Source organism: Orcinus orca, chromosome 8 (assembly GCF_937001465.1).
Source record: "Orcinus orca chromosome 8, mOrcOrc1.1, whole genome shotgun sequence".
NCBI classification, from domain to species: domain Eukaryota; kingdom Metazoa; phylum Chordata; class Mammalia; order Artiodactyla; family Delphinidae; genus Orcinus; species Orcinus orca.
The window spans coordinates 70,151,951-70,170,709 of record NC_064566.1 but is presented as its reverse complement, the minus strand read 5'-3'; positions in this window follow the sequence as shown (position 1 = coordinate 70,170,709).

Below are 18,759 nucleotides of genomic sequence, written 5' to 3'. Positions count from 1 at the left end.
GTGGAGATAGGCAACCTTCCAGAAAAAGAATTCAGAATAATGATAGTGAAGATGATCCAGGACCTCAGAAAAAGAATGGAGGCAAAGAAAGAGAAGATGCAAGAAATGTTTAACAAAGACCTAGAAGAATTAAAGAAGAAACAAACAGAGATGAACCATACAATAACTGAAATGAAAACTACACTAGAAGGAATCAATAGCAGAATAACTGAGGCAGAAGAACGGATAAATGACCTGGAAGACAGAAGGGTGGAATTCACTGCTGCAGAACAGAATAAAGAAAAAAGAATGAAGAGAAATGAAGACAGCCTAAGAGACCTCTGGTACAACATTAAACACAGCAACATTCGCATTATAGGGGTCCAAGAAGTAGAAGACAGAGAGAAAGGACCTCAGAAAGTATTTGAAGAGATTATAGTAGAAAATTTCCCTAACATGGGAAAGGAAATAGCCACCCAAGTCCAGGAAGTGCAGAGAGTCCCAGGCAGGATAAACCCAAGGAGAAACACACCGAGACACATAATAATCAAATTGGCCAAAAATAAAGACAAAGAAAAATTATTGAAAGCAGCAAGCGAAAAATGACAAATAATATACAAGGGAACTCCCATAAGGTTAACAGCTGATTTCTCAGCAGAAACTCTACAAGCCAGAAGGGAGTGGCATGATATACTTAAAGTGATGAAACGGAAGACCTACAACCAAATTACTCTACCCGGCAAGGATCTCATTCAGATTAGATGGAGAAGTCAAAAGCTTTCCAGACAAGCAAAAGCTAAGAGAATTCAGCACCACCAAACCAGCTCTAAAACAAATGCTAAAGGATCTTCTCTAAGTGGGAAACACAAGAGAAGAAAAGGACCAACAAAAACAACCCCAAAACAAATAAGAAAATGATGATAAAAACAAACATATCAATAATTACCTTAAACTTCAATGGATTAAATGTTTCAACCAAAAGAAACAGACTTGCTGAATGGATACAAAAACAAGACCCATATTTATGCTGTCTACAAAAGACCCACTTCAGACCTAGGGATACATACAGACTGAAAGTGAGGGGATGGAAAAAGATATTCCATGCAAATGGAAATCAAAAGAAAGCTGGAATAGCAATACTCATATCAGATAAAATAGACTTTAAAATAAAGAATGTTAAAAGAGACAAGGAGGAACACTACATAATGATCAAGGGATCAGTCCAAGAAGAAGATATAACAATTATAAATATATATGCACCCAACATAGGAGCACCTCAATACATAAGGCAATCACTAACAGCTATAAGAGAGGAAATCGACAGTAACACAATAATAGTGGGGGACTTTAACACCTCACTTACACCAGTGGACAGATCATCCAAAATGAAAATAAATAAGGAAACAGAAGCTTTAAATGACACAATAGACCAGATAGCTTTAATTGATATTTATAGGACATTCCATCCAAAAACAGCAGATTACACTTTCTTCTCAAGTGCACATGGAACATCCTCCAGGATAGATCACATCTTGGGTCACAAATCAAGGCCTCAGTAAATTTAAGAAAACTGAAATCATATCAAGCATCTTTTCTGAGCAGAATGCTCTGAGATTAGAAATCAATTACAGGGAACAAAAAGTAAAAAAGCACAAACACACGGAGGCTAAACAATACGTTACTAAATAACCAAGAGATCACTGAAGAAATCAAAGAGGAAATCAAAAAATACCTAGAGACAAATGACAATGAAAACATGACGATCCAAAACCTATGGGATGGAGCAAAAGCAGTTCTAAGAGGGAAGTTTATAGCTATACAAGCCTACCTCAAAAAACAAGAAAAATCTCAAATAAACAATCTAACCTTAAACCTAAAGGAACTAGAGAAAGAAGAACAAACAAAACCTGAAGTTAACAAAGGAAAGAAATCATAAAGATCAGAGCAGAAATAAATGAAATAGAAAGAAAGAAAACAGTAGCAAAGATCAATAAAACTAAAAGCTGGTTCTTTGAGAAGATAAACAAAATTGATAAACCATTAGCCAGACTCATCAAGAAAAAGAGGGAGAGGACTCAAATCAATAAAATTAAAAATGAGAAATGAGGGCTTCCCTGGTGGCGCAGTGGTTGAGAGTCCGCCTGCCGATGCAGGGGACACGGGTTCGTGCCCCGGTCTGGAAAGATCCCACATGCCGCAGAGCGGCTGGGCCCGTGAGCCATGGCCTTTGAGCCTGTGCGTCTGGACTCTGTGCTCCGCATCGGGAGAGGCGACAACAGTGAGAGGCCTGTGTACTGAAAAAAAAAAAAAAAATGAGAAAGGAGAAGTTACAACAGACACCCCAGAAATACAAGGCATCCTAAGAGACTACTATAAGCAACTCTATGCCAATAAAATGGACAACCTGGAAGAAATGGACAAATTCTTAGAAATGTATAATCTTCCAAAACTGAAAGAGGAAGAAATAGAAAATATGAACAGAGCAATCACAAGTAACGAAATTAAAACTGTGATTAAAACTTTTCCAACTAACAAAAGTCCAGGACCAGGTGGCTTCACAGGTGAATTCCATCAAACACTTAGGGAAGAGCTAACACCCATCCTTCTCAAACCCTTCCAAAAAATTAAGGAGGAAGGAACACTCCCAAACTCATTCTATGAGGCCATCATCACCCTGATACAAAAACCAGACACAGATACTACAAAAAAAGAAAATTACAGGGCTTGTCTGGTGGCGCAGTGGTTGAGAGTCCGCCTGCTGATGCAGGGGACACGGGTTTGTGCCCCAGTCTGGGAGGATCCCACATGCCGCGGGGCAGCTGGGCCCGTGAGCCATGGCTGCTGAGTCTGAGCATCCGGAGCCTGTTCTCCGCAGCGGGAGAGACCACAACAGTGAGAGGCCCACGTACAGAAAAAAAAAAAAAAAAGAAAAAGAAAAAAAAAGAAAATTACAGACCAATATCACTGATGAATAAAGATGCAAAAATCCTCGACAAAATACTAGCAAACAGAATCCAAAAACACATTAAAAGTATCATACACCATGATCAAGTGGGATTTATCCCAGGGATGCAAGGATTCTTCAATATACGCAAATCAATCAATGTGATACAACATATTAACAAATTGAAGGAGAAAAACCATATGATCATCTCAATAGATGCAGAAAAAGCTTTTGACAAAACACCAATTTATGATAAAAACTCTCCAGAAAGTGGGCATAGAGGGAACCTACCTCAACATAATAAAGGCCATATACGACAAACCCACAGCAAACATCATTCTCAATGGTGAAAAACTGAAAGCATTTCCTCTAAGATCAGGAACAAGACAAGGATGTCCACTCTTGCCACTATTATTCAACATGGTTGTGGAAGTCTTAGCCACGGCAATCAGAGAAGAAAAAGAAATAAAAGGAATACAAATTGGAAAAGAAGAAGTAAAACTGTCACTGTTTGCAGATGACATGATACAATATATAAAGAATCCTAAAGATGCCACCAGAAAACTACTAGAGCTAATCAATGAATTTGGTAAAGTTGCAGGATACAAAAGTAATGCACAGGGCTTCCCTGGTGGCGCAGTGGTTGGGAGTCCACCTGCCGATGCAGGGGACACGGGTTTGTGCCCTGGTCTGGGAGGATCCCACGTGCTGCGGGGCGGCTGGTCCCGTGGGCCGTGGCCGCTGGGCCTGAACGTCCGGAGCCTGTGCTCCACGGCGGGGGAGGCCACGGCAGTGAGAGGGCCACATACCACAAAAAAAAAAAGTAATGCACAGAAATCTCTTGCATTCCTATACACGAATGATGAAAAATCTGAAAGAGAAATTATGGAAACACTCCCATTTACCACTGCAACAAAAAGAATAAAATACTTAGGAATAAACTTACCTAGGGAGACAAACTACCTGTATGCAGAAAACTGTAAGACACTGATGAAAGAAATTAAAGATGATATCAACAGATGGAGAAATATACCATGTTCTTGGATTGGAAGAATCAATATTGTGAAAATGACTCTACTACCCAAAGCAATCTACAGATTCACTGCAATCCCTATCAAATTACCAATGGCATTTTTTACAAAAACTAGAACAAAAAATCTTAAAATTTGTATGGAGACACAAAAGACCCTGAATAGCCAAAGCAGTCTTGAGGGAAAAAAGCAGAGCTGGAGGAAACAAAGCTACAGTAATCAAGACAATATGGTACTGGCACAAAAACAGAAATATAGATCAATGGAACAAGATAGAAGCCCAGAGATAAAACCACGCACCTATGGTCAGCTAATCTATGACAAAGGAGGCAAGGGTATACAATGGAGAAAAGATAGTCTCTTCAATAAGTGGTGCTGGGAAAACTGGAGAGCTACATGTCAAAGAATGAAGTTAGAACACTCCCTAACACCGTACACAAACATAAACTCAAAATGGATTAGAGACCTAAATGTAAGGCCAGACACTATAAACCTCTTAGAGGAAAACATAGGAGGAACACTCTTTGACATAAATCACAACAAGATCTTTTTTGATCCACCTCCTAGAGTAATGGAAATAAAAACAAAAATACACAAATCGGACCTAAGGAAACTTCAAAGCTTTTGCACAGCAAAGGAAACCATAAACAAGACGAAAAAACCACCCTCAGAATGGGAGAAAATATTTGCAAACAAATCAACGGAAAAAGGATTAATCTCCAAAATATATAAACAGCTCATGCAGCTCAATATTTAAAAAATAAACAACCCAATCCAAAAATGGGCAGAAGACCCAAATAGACATTTCTCCAAAGAAGACACACAGATGGTCAAGAAGCACATGAAAAGCTGCTCAACATCACTAATTATTAGAGAAATGCAAATCAAAACTACCATGAGGTATCACCTCATACCAGTCAGAATGGGCATCATCAGAAAATCTACAAACAACAAATGCTGGAGAGGGCGTGGAGGAAAGGGAACCCTCTTGCACTGTTGGTGGGAATGTAAGTTGATAGAGCCACTACGGAGAACAGTAGGGAGGTTCCTTAAAAAACTAAAAATAGAATTATCATATGATCCAGCAATCCCACTACTGGGCATATACCCAGAGAAAACCATAATTCTAAAAGACACATGCACCCCAATGTTCATTGCAGCACTATTTACATTAGCCAGGTCGTGGAAGCATCCTAAATGCCCATTGACAGATGAAGGGATAAAGAAGATGTGGTACATATATACAATGGATTATTATTCAGCCATAAAAAGGAACGAAATTGGGTCCTTTGTAGAGACGTGGATGGATCTAGAGACTGTCATACAGAGTGAAGTAAGTCAGAAAGAGAAAAACAAATATCGTATATTAACGCATATATGTGGAACCTAGAAAAATCGTATCAATGAACCGGTTTTCAGGGCAGAAATAGAGACACAGATGTAGAGAACAAATGTATGGGCACCAAGCGGGGAAAGCAGCAGGGGTTGGTGGTGGTGGTATGATGAATTGGGTGATTGGTATTGACATGTATACACTAATGTGTATAAAATTGATGACTAATAAGAACCTGCTGTATAAAAAAATAAAATAAAATTCAAAACTTAAAAAAAAAAAGAACTAGGATTATAGCTAATCTGACCTCTTAGGGTCCATCGAGACAATTACAGATCAGATGTGCAAGACAGTGCTAGGTTTTTTTTAAGGAGAAAGGAGGGAAGAAGGAGGCTCAAATAAGAAATAACACAGCCATTCATTTGCCTTCTTAGTTTTCTCTTTCTGTGTAACAAATCTTCACAAACCTAACAGCTTAAAACTTAAAACAGTTTCCCTAGAGCAGAAGTCCAGGCATGGTGTAACTGGATCCTCTGCTCAGGGTCTCACAAGTCTTGGGTCTCAGCCAGGCCTGTGGTCTTGTCTGGGGTTTGGGGTCCTCTTCCAAGCTCATGTGTTGTTGGTAGGGTCAGGGAGGAAGATGTTTTCATCTACCCTTCTAGGCTTTTTTGGCTGGTCTAAGAATTAAATTGACATGAGAACTAACAAAAGAAAATCACACGAGAGTTTAATAACATGTGTACATGAGACAGCCCCAGGAAAACTGAGTCACTAACCAAAATGGCTGAAACCCTCACCTTAAATACTATTTTCAGCTAAAGACCAAAGAGGATGTTGAGAGTAGTGGTTGGGACTTCAAGGGGAGGAAGGCAATTCACACGAAGATAGAAAAGCAAATGTTTGGTAAATAAATGTTTGCTGGACCATGCAGAGAAAATGGGACACAGAGTGGACTCTGATTCCCAGGCCCTGCCTAGGGTTTCCCCACCACCCTAGACCGTATTCTTTGCAGATATCTCTGGTGATGCTCTATTCTGGGAACAGGTCTGCTATCTAAATTCTTTAGGCAGCTAAGGAGGAAGGTCAAAGTTTCTTCCTGAGTCTTTTAGGCCTCGATTGTTTTCAGCTCAAAATAATCCACATGCCAAAGAGACATTTTGCGGTGGCAAATTTTGTTCCCGTACAATAGAAATCAGTTTTTTGTAGCTGTAGAACTCATTCATTTGTTTCTTTAAGGGTAGAGGAAACAAATGAGTCTCTGATTTTTATACCCTCTTTCAAGGGTTCACCTGACTAGGTCAGACCCACCGAGAATAAACTCTTATTTGATTAACTTAAAATCAACTGATTAGGGACTGCAAATTTCCCTCCTCTTGCTATAGTTTATGGCTTAGAAGCAAGTTACAGTTCCCTCCCACAACTCAGGGTGAGGAGAACACACAGAAGCATGGATACCAGGGATAGAAATCAACAGAAGTCATATTAAAACTCTCCCAACCACACCTTCCATTTGCTGAGCTTCTATGGGGTGTGTGTGCGTGTGTGTGTGTAAGCAGAAATCACCTTGCTCCAACTTACTTCAACAAACTCAGGGAAATTGGTTTTATTGGCTTCATCATTGTCACTCTCTGTGGACTGACTTTATCTGATCTCCATTTGTGCTCTACAGTTCCAACCCCACGCTGTCTTGGGTAGAATCAGTCTCTCTCTCTCTTTCCCCTGCCCTCTAGTTCTAAATTCTCAGAGAAGGAATCTTGGACCAGGTGCTCACCTCTAGAGCAGTCATCTCTGGCCACAGTGGGTGGGGACACACACTACGATCATAGCTGCCACCCATGGTGACCATGCACAGGGGGGGAGATGGGAGTTGGTCAGAGAAAGAGGCTGATATTCCCAAAAGACGCCCACTGCATGGTGTAAGGAATTGTCAGTGACCAGTTTGTACATATTCCACATCATCTTGTACATGACTTAGCAACAAGGCCCTTCATGTAGCAGTTGAGAGAGAAGAACGGGCTATGTTTAATGGTTAATGAGTTTAAAATGATGCTCCCGTGACCACAGCACTTAGAAGAAAGGTCATCCCACTGAAAGAACGCAGCGGAGGCAGAGAACGCAGGTCCAGGCGCAGAGGGTCCAATTTAGAGACAGAGTCACAGCTGCATCTAACAGAACCTTTCCTAGAAATGGTTGAGAAAGCACATGCTTTGAGTAAGTGCAGAAAGCAAAAAAGATGTGAGTGACAAAAGCCGTGAAGGAGGAAGAGAATGTTCCAGCACAGATTGTATGGCTCAAGTTCTGATAAGAACAAAGTGAGATACAGAGAGGATAATCCAGACAGGGCCAGCAGTTTAAACCCAGCCGTGCTGCTTAAGAGCTTTTATCAACTCTTACGTATGAGGAATCAGTATCAGAATCCCTTGTGTGTCTTATAGTTGGCTTGCATAAACGTACACAGTGATGTGTAAACTGAGTGTGGTTCTTACCCTTGGTCGTGGGTGCATTACCATCAAATCCTCAGTGATCTTACTATAGTTGCAGTTAAAGGATCATTACCAATATTGTCATATTTGTGTAAATGTGCATTTGATGATCACAACTGATGATCACAGTCAAGATTCCCAGGCTCAGAGTGGGCTAGACTAAGTAAATACTCCCCAGTCCCGTGCTGTTAAAGACCTTAGTTTCAGTGAGGTTTATTTATATCCAGGTGTTCTACATGTTACAAGAACATTCTCAAAAGGGGGGATTTGACCTGGCTAGTGTTAAAGTTCTATTAGGCTGTGGGCCTCTTGGTGACAGAGGCCAAGGCCGAATCATCTCTGTGTTGTTGTGCCAACCCATATCTCATCCTCAAGAAATGTTGGTTTTTTTTAAAAAAAAATTATGGAAGTATAGTTGATTTACTATGTTGTATTAATTTCTCCTGTAGAGCAAAGTGACTCAGTTATACTTATACATATATATATATATTCTTTTTCATATTCTTTTCCACTATGGTTTATCACAGGGTATTGAATATACTTCTCTGAGCTATACAGCAGGACCTTGTTGTTTATCCATCCTATATATAATAGTTTGCATCTGCTAATCCCAAACTCCCAATCCTTCCCTCTCCCACCCACTCTCCCCCTTGGCAAGCAATGTTTATTGAATGAAAAAAAGATTATATATGATATCATATAATCATTGTAATTATAACCTGCTGTTTGTCCTGGTAGATGTGACTTTTTAGAACTGCACTGTCCAATATGATCACCATGACCCACATATAGCTTTTAAATTTTAATTTAAATTAAGTAAAATTTTAAAATTCAGTTTCTTCATTGTAATAGCCACATTTCAAGTGCTTAATAAGCACACGTGGCAAGTGGTATCAAATAGAACTTTCCCATCAGCACAAAGTTTTATCGGCCAGCAGTGCTCTTCAAGGTGGAGACTTCATCAGTATCCCTCTCACAGATGGTGTTCAACCACCGTTTCTTGAACTAATGAGAGTTAGACTCTCCTGGTAAATCTCAGCCTAGTCTTCATTTCTGCACGGAAGACCTCACTGAGTTCTGTTCTGTGCTCTCCCTGAGACTGAGGCGAATTCCTGTCTTGTCAGATTCTGACTCTTACACTGTACACAAAAATCAACTCAAAATGGATTAAAGGCTTAAGTGCAAGACCTACAACTGTAAAGCTTCTAAAAGAAAACATTGGGGAAAATCTTCGTGCCATTGATATTGGCAACGATTTCATGGGTATGACACCAAAAGCACGGGTAACAAAAACAAAAAGAAACAACTGGGACTACATCAAACTAAAGCTTCTGCACAGCAAAGGAACAATTGACAGTGAAAAGGCAACCTATGGAACGGGAGAAAATATTTGCAAATCGTGTACCTGGTTTGCAACTATATATAATCTGATAAGGGGTTAATCTCCAAAATATACAAGGAACTCTTACCACTCAATAGCAAAAAACCCCTAATAACCCAAGTTGAAAACAGGCTAAGGACTTGAATAGACATTTCTCCAAAGAAGGCATACAAATGCCCAAAAGGTTCATGAAAAAATGCTCAAAGTCACCAATCCTCTGGGAAATGCAAATCAAAACCAAAATGAGGTTTTACTGCACATGTGTCAGGATGCTATTATTGAGAAAACAAAAGATAACAAGGATGTGAAGAACTGGAACAATGCACACTATTTATGGGAACGCAAAATGGTGCACTGCTGTGAAAAACATTATGGAAGTCCCTCCAAAAAATTAAAAATAGAGCTACCATATGATCCAGTAATCCTACTTGTGAGTATTATCCAAAATAATTGAGATCAAGGTCTTGAAGAGATATTAGCCTCCTGTGTTCTTTTTTTTTCTAATTTTAATTTATTTTATTAGAATATAGTTGAACATTTTGAAAACTCAAAATAAAAAATACTCCTTTTCATCCTTGTTCCAAACCACCCATTTCTGCCCTTTATGTTTTGTTCAGAAACTGGAAGCAACATAAAGAAAGTACTGTTTCCTTAATTAGGTAGTGCATTGAGGAAAATTATAGTATAGTCTCCTATGTTCATTGCAGCCCTGTTTACAACAGCCAAGATGTGAAATCAACCTAAATGTCCATCAACAAGTGAATAAATATGATATATACATACAACAGAATACTATTCAGTCTTTTAAAAAAAGAAAATTCTACAATATGCAACAACATAGAGGAACCTTGAGGGCACTATGCTAATTGAAATAAGCCTGTCACAGAAAGACAAATACTGCATGATTCCACTTACATGTGGTATCTAAAACAGTCACATTTATAGAATCAAAGAGTGGAATGGTGGTCACCGGGCTGGGGACAGAGGGAAATGGAGAGTTAATAATCAATGGGCTTCAAGTTTCAGTTAAGCAAGATGAATAAGCTCTAGAGATCTGCTGTACAACGTTGTACCCATAGTCAAAAATTATGTATCGTACACTTAACTATTTGTTGAGGGCACATTTCATATTAAGTGTTCTTATCACAAATAAATAAAATAAAATAAAAAGTTTGTGCTTCCTATAAAAATGCCCCACCTTGTGGAGTGATGTTGCCTCTAGGCAGTAAAGCCCTTGGCAGCAGGGATGGCTCTGATGACTCTGCACCTCCCATCATCTGGCTCAGTGGTTGACAGAGAGGAGATGTGGAGTCAAGTTTCTCAAACAAAACCAATTAGGGAGCGTAAATTGCTGGCTTAGAGCAATGCCTCTGTTACATGTCAAGCTGATGGCAGGGCAGGGGCCAGTGCTCCCAGGCTACATCTCTGCAGGAGGGCAGGACTCCTGTGTGACCCATGGGAGAGGGGAAGCAGGGGGACACGATTCACATAAAACACCAGCATGAAGGTCCTCATTTACCTAATGTCTAGTTCCTCAAGGCATCCCAGGTTCTTGAGAAAGTTTTCATGCTTTTTGGCTTCTGCCCACTCAACTCCTTACATCTCTGATACTTCTTTTTTTTTTTTTTTTGGTATAGTTTTTAAAATACAAAACTTGCAGAGAAATAGCAAACATCTCATACCTTTGTATCAAGAAGCGTCCTGACAGGAAATATATGGCAAAGGAGTGAGCAAGGTATAGGAAAGCCACAAGAGATAGTGCTGTACCCCAAGGATTCAGGAAACCTTAGCATCTTAAAGACACAAGGTGGGGGCCTGTTACCAGAACCTGACAGAGAGGGCTCCCTAATAGGAGCTTGTATTTCTGCAGAGAGGGAAGGAGTGGAGGAATAAATATCATGACTCCCTCCCTTCCCTCCCTCCCATCTCTGCCCCTGTCCCACCTGGGTGGACCCAGTGGGAGCCAGAAGGCCGAGAATCTGAGCAGAGGGACCAGCCTCCTGGGGCATCGGAGGGTGGAGAATGGCGAAGTGTGGATCTGGAGAGCAACAGGGAATAACCCCCATAACCCTCCACCTGGAATTAACTACTGGGAACATTTTGCTACTTTTGCTCCTCATTTAAAAAATAAATAAATAGAACTTCACAAGGTAGAGTTAGAAGTCTTATTTGTTCACCTCACTGTTCCATTCTCCCCCTTCATCAGAGATAACCAATTGCATGAATTTGGTGTATGCCATTTGTGCATATGTTTTTTTTTAACTTTTATTACATATATAAAAATAAGCACTGGATAGCATTATTTTGACTTTTTAAGATTTTTATATAAATGTTTTCATGTCGTGCATATAATTCTGTGAATTGCTTTTTTCATTCAATGGTGTATGTGTTTTGGAGAGATTTGCACATTAGTATATATCAATATATTTCATTCATCTTAACTGTTGAATAGTATTCTACTCTATTTATCTATTCTCCTACTGATGGATACTTACCCTGTTTCAATATTCACTATTCAAACAGTGCTGCATCCAGGCTCAGAGGGTCTGAACATTCTCAAATTTGCCAGAAATTGTCAAATTAGTCTCCAGAATGGTTGTGCTAATTTATATTCTCACCAGCAACACATGAGGGTTCCTCTTCCCCCACATCCTCACCAACTTTCTGTGCTTCAGATTTTAATTTTTGCCTACATAACGGGGATGAAATGGTATCCTGTTGTTGTTTAATTGCCATTTTCCTAATCACTAGTGAAGGTGAGCAACTTCTTCAGACATTTATTGACCACCTGGCTTTCCTCTTCTGTGAATTGCCTGCCTCTATCCTTTGCCTACATTCTACTGAATTGTTTCTCTTTTCCTTTGTGATTTGTAAGCCTGTATGTCTGTTCTGGATGTTAAATCTTTGTGTAAATGTGAATTGCAACCCAAGACACTTCTAATTACCTCAGGATGAGGTTTTATAAAAATCTGAATCGAGGGCTTAACAGATACGAACATCTTCAAGGAAAGGAAAAGGCAAGGTGGTATTTGCTCACATTGCTTCAGGAATTGTTTTCCAACATACTGGAGAATAACAGGAAAGTCTCTAAAATTCCAAGGGAATCACTGCATTAAATTGGGGCTTGACTATCTCTTCTCCACAGAGGTGCCTTGTTCCCTGGCTCCAGCTGCATGGCATCCTGAGGGGAAATTGTTGCTGTGTTTTCAGCATCGGCTGTTTGGCCTTGATGACGCACTCCATGATGAATTGATGCTGCCAAGGAGGCCTATATGCGCTGCATTTCAAGCCACGAAAGTATGTGAGCTAAATCCCCCAATTCATCTCTCAGGAACAACTGCCCGAGGACAGGGCTCTCTCTGAAGACTCTGGTGACAGATTTAACTCAACACTGGCACCTTGTTTTAGAAAATGCTTCTTCAGCCAGCAAAATAATTCTCATCAGGACACATCAAGAGACACCTCTGTTTGGGGAGAGGTGGAGGAGAGGTGAGGGAGATTAGGTCCACCCGTCATTTGTTCACCTGTGCAAATGTGTTTCTACTGTGTGGGCCCATCACTGAACACACTGCACACATGTCAGTGAATTAGACACAGGACCTGCCCTTGAAGAATTCACAGAGTAACAGGGAGAAGGATGTGTGAACCTGTGGTTAACATACAGTGGTAGGTGTCATAGAGAGGAATGTGCAAAGGGTTATGGAACCATAGATGGAGGGACTAATCCCCCAGCTCCTTCCAGACTCAGCTCGAGAATCTTCCTACCCCATTTCTGTACACCACTCCTCTCTCTTCGCTTCCCACATTACGTTGGCATTGTCTGCTCGTGGGTTCCTCTCCCCAACAAGGCTTTAAGCCAGGGTGTCTCAACTTCAATACTACTGACATTTCGGGCCAGATGAATGTTTGACTAAGGGAGGGGCTGTCCTGGAACTTTGCAGGATGTTCAACAGCATCCCTGACCCCCTACCCACTACATGCCAGTATCACACACATGTATACACACACAGCACACACTCACATACATTATAATAACCAAAAACGACTCTAGACATTGCCAATGTCCCCTGGCATCCAAATGACCCCAGCTGAGAACCTCCTGTAAACTCTAGCAAGGCAGTAACTACATTTTTTTCCTCTCTGATTCCTGGTGCCTTGGACAAGCCTGGCACTGTGAACCAAACAGAACTTTGCTTGGAGGGATAAGGAAAAGCCTTGTGTTAAAGAAGTATCAGATTTGGATTTTGAAGGATAGAGAGGAATAATCTATGTCAGCACTCTCCTGCAGAACTTTCTGTGATCATGGAAATATTCTATATACTTTCTAATACAGTAGGCACTACCATATGCAGCCTTTGAGCACCTGAAACGTGTGAACAAGAAACTGAATTTTTTAGGGACTTCCCTGGTGGTCCACTGGTTAAGAGTCTGCCTTTCAATGCAAGGGATGTGGGTTCTATCCGTGGGCGGGGAATTAAGATCTCACATGCCGCAGGGCAACTAAGCCTGTGCATTGCAACTGCTGAGCCTGTGTGCTCAGGAGCCCATGATCCACAACTAGAGAAAAGCCCGCACCACATCTAGGGAAGCCCCACACTACAATGAAAGAGCCCATGCACTGCAACAAAAAGATCCCACATGCCACAACTAAGACTTGACACAGACAAATAAATAAACATAAAATTATTTTTTTAAAAAACTGAACTTTTAATTTCATTCAGTTTTAATTTCTTTAAATTTCCAAGGCTACATGTGGCTAGAAGCTGCCATATTGGATAGCACAGCTCTAAGCATTGAGTAGCCCGCCCCACTGTAAGCACTACTCACCAAATGTGAGTTTGGGTTTGGATAATTTCCCGGATATTCAGAAACATATTTACACTACCAGTTTCTCTAACCATTATCCAAGCCTAAAGCAATATGTTATGGAATAAAATGAATATTATCATGCTTTATTCTACAGAAGTGATAAAAGAGCCTCACCCCACCAATCACAAAGCAACCAGGGACAACATTCTTGAGGGGCTTGAAGATGGATGCTGGTGGAATTCTCAGAATCACCCCATTTATTTAAAAGCAGCCCATCCATCTATCTACCCTTTCACACTTTTATCCAAGGAGCACATATTGAGAAACTACCATGAGCTCTCACTGACATCACAAAAAAAATATGCAGAACAGTCAGAGAGACAAATGTGTAAACAACTAACTAGAACACATTACAAGGAGAGCAGTGATGGAGTCCTGTGTGTGAGATCTTAAGTGCCTGACATGGATAGAGAAAGCTCGACAGCGAAGCTGATGCTAAGCTGAGCCTTAGAGTTAGGGAGAGAACTAGGTGAGTCACTTTTCTAAATGTATCTGAACTATAAAAAAAAAAATCACCTAGAGGCTTTTTTTAAAATAAATCCTCTGGCTTCTTCTCTGGAAATTCCTGGCATAGAGCTTAGAGTTTCACACATTTAGCAAGCACCCCTGGAAAATCTAGGAAAGAGGTGTTAGGAGGATGGGACCAATAATTCCCATGTGTAGATAGGAACAATGTCAGGTCTTAGTGATGGTCCTGATACCTGATATGTATCAATATATCACACCTGCCATAAAATAAATAGTGGGAGTTGAAAAATAGGCATTTTTTCCTCAGATATCAAAAGCAATTGGAAACGTGGGAGATTAAGAAAAGTAAAAGAATTAAAGAGAAAAAAAGCCTATACGTAGGCCCACCATCCAGACCTGATCATTGTCTGATATTTTTGATAAATATTTTGCTGGGCTTTTTCTTTGTATACACATACACCACACAAAACTGGAATAATACTGTACCTATTCTGCTTTTAAATAAACTTTGCTATTTAAGAATAACTTTAGATTTAAAGTTGAGAAGGTGGAGATAGCCTCATCCACCAGAGGGCAGACAGCAGAAGCAAGAACTACAATCCTACAGCCCATGGAACAAAAAACACATTCACAGAAAGATAGACAAGATGAAAAGGCAGAGGGCTATGTACCAGATGAAGGAACAAGATAAAACCCCAGAAAAACAGCTAAATGAAGTGGAGATAGGCAACCTTCCAGAAAAAGAATTCAGAATAATGATAGTGAAGATGATCCAGGACCTCGGAAAAGAATGGAGGCAAAGATCGAGAAGATGTAAGAAATGTTTAACAAAAACCTAGAAGAATTAAAAAACAAACAAACAGAGATGAACAATACAATAACTGAAATGAAAACTACACTAGAAGGAATCAATAGCAGAATAACTGAGGCAGAAGAACAGATAAGTGACCTGGAAGACAGAATGGTGGAAGTCACTGCTGTGGAACAGAATAAAGAAAAAAGAATGAAAAGAAATGAAGACAGCCTAAGAGACCTCTGGGACAACATTAAACGCAACAACATTCGCATTATAGGGGTCCCAGAAGGAGAAGACAGAGAGAAAGGACCTGAGAAAATATTTGAAGAGATTATAGTCGAAAACTTCCTTAACATGGGAAAGGAAATAGCCACCCAATTCCAGGAAGTGCAGAGAGTCACATACAGGATAAACTCAAGGAGAAACACACCGAGACACATAATAATCAAATTGGCAAAAATTAAAGACAGAAAAATTATTGAAAGCAGCAAGGGAAAAATGACAAATAACATATAAGGGAACTCCCATAACGTTAACAGCTGATTTCTCATCAGAAACTCTACAAGCCAGAAGGGAGTGGCATGATATACTTAAAGTGATGAAAGGGAAGACCTACAACCAAGATTACTCTACCCGGCAAGGATCTCATTCAGATTCGATGGAGAAATCAAAAGCTTTACAGACAAGCAAAAGCTAGGGAATTCAGCACCACCAAACCAGCTCTAAAACAAATGCTAAAGGAACTTCTCTAAGTAGGAAACACAAGAGAAGAAAAGGGCCTACAAACACAAACCCAAAACAATTAAGAAAATGGTCATAGGAACATACATATCAATAATTACCTTAAACGTGAATGGATTGAATGCTCCAACCAAAAGACACAGGCTTGCTGAATGGATACCAAAATAAGACCAATATATATGCTATCTACAAAAGACCCACTTCAGACCTAGGGACACATACAGACTGAAAGTGAGGGGATGGAAAAAGATATTCCATGCAAATGGAAATCAAAAGAAAGCTGAAGTAGCAATACTCATATCAGATAATATAGATTTTAAAATAAAGAATTTACAAGAGACAACAAAGGACACTATATAGTGATCAAGGGATAAGTCCAAGAAGAAGATATAACAATTATAAATATATATGCACCCAACATAGGAGCACCTCAATACATAAGGCAACTGTTAACAGCTATAAAAGAGGAAATTGACAGTAGCACAATAATAGTGCGGGACTTTAACACCTCAACTACACCAATGGACAGATCATACAAATGAAAATAAATAAGGAAACAGAAGCTTTAAATGACACAATAGACCAGATAGATTTAATTGATATTTATAGGACATTCCATCTAAAAACAGCAGACTACACTTTCTTCTCATGTGCACACGGAACATCCTCCAGGATAGATCACATCTTGGGTCACAAATCAAGCCTCAGTAAATTTAAGAAAATTGAAATAGTATCAAGCATCTTTTCTGACCACAATGCTATGAGATTAGAAATCAATTACAGGGAATAAAACATAAAACACACAAACATATGGAGGCTAAACAATACGTTACTAAATAACCAAGAGATCACTGAAGAAATCAAAGAGGAAATCAAAAAATACCTAGAGACAAATGACAATGAAAACACGACGATCCGAAACCTATGGGATGCAGCAAAAGCAGTTCTAATAGGGAAGTTTATAGCTATACAAGCTTACCTCAAGAAACAATAAAAATCTCAAATAAACAATATAACCTTAAACCTAATGGAACTAGAGAAAGAAAAACAAACAAAACCCAAAGTTAGCAGAAGGAAAGAAATCATAAAGATCAGAGCAGAAATAAATGGAATAGAAACAAAGAAAACAATAGCAAAGATCAATACAACTGAAAACTCGTTCTTTGAGAAGATAAACAAAATTGATAAACCATTAGCCAGACTCATCAAGAAAAAGAGGGAGAAGACTTAAATCAATAAAATTAAAAATGAAAAAGAAGTGGCAACAGACACCGCAGAAATACAAAGCATCCTAAGAGACTACTACAAGCAACTCTATGTCAATAAAATGGAAAACCTGCAAGAAATGGACAAATTCTTAGAAAGGTATAACCTTGCCAGGCTGAACTAGGAAGAAAGAGAAAATATGAACAGACCAATCACAAGTAATGAAATTGAAACTGTGATTAAAAATCTTCCAACAAACAAAAGTCCAGGACCAGATGGCTTCTAAGGTGAATTCTATCGAATATTTAGAGAAGAGGTAATGTGCATCCTTCTCAAACTCTTCCAGAAATTAAGGAGGAAGGAACACTCCCAAACTCATTCTATGAGGCCACCATCACCCTGATACCAAAACCAGCAAGGACACTATAAAAAAAGAAAGTTACAAACCAATATCACTGATGAATATAGACGCAAAAATCCTCAACAAAATACTAACAAACAGAATCCAACAACACATTAAAAGGTTCATACACCATGATCAAGTGGGATTTATCCCAGGGATGCAAGGATTCTTCAATATATGCAAATCAATGTGATACACCATATTAATAAATAGAAAGAGAATATCCATATGATCATCTCAATAGATGCAGAAAAAGCTTTTGACAAAACACCAATTTATGATAAAATCTCTCCAGAAAGTGTGCAAACAGGGAACCTACCTCAACAAAATAAAGGCCATATAGGACAAACCCACAGCAAAACTCATTCTCAGTGGTGAAAAACTGAAAGCATTTCCTCTAAGATCAGGAACAAGACAAGGATGTCCACTCTCACCTCTAATATTCAATATAGTTTTGGAAATTCTAGCCACAGCAATCAGAGAAGAAAAAGGAATAAAAGGAAATTAAATTGGAAAAGAAGTAAAACTGTCACTGTTTGCAGATGACATGATACTATACATATAGAATCCTAAAGATGCCACCAGAATACTATTAGAGCTAATCAATGAATTTGGTAAAGTTGCAAGATACAAGATTAATGCACAGAAATATCTTGCATTCCTATACACTACTGATGAAAAATCTGACAGAAAAATTAAGGAAACACTCCCATTTACCACTGCAACAAAAAGAATAAAATACTTAGGAATAAACCTACCTAGGGAGACAAAAGACCTGTATGCAGAAAACTATAAGACACTGATGAAAGAAATTAAAGATGATACCAACAGATGGAGAGATATACCATGTTCTTTGATTGGAAGAATCAATACTGTGAAAATGACTATACTACCCAAAGCAATCTACAGATTCACTGCAATCCCTATCAAATTACCAATGGCATTTTTTTACGGAACTAGAACAAAAAAATCTTAAAATTTGTATGGAGACACAAAGGACCCAGAATAGCCAAAGCAGTCTTGCGGGAAAAAAACGGAGCTGGTGGAATCAGACTTCCTGACTTCAGACTATACTACAAAGCTACAGTAATCAAGACAATATGGTACTGGCACAAAAACAGAAAC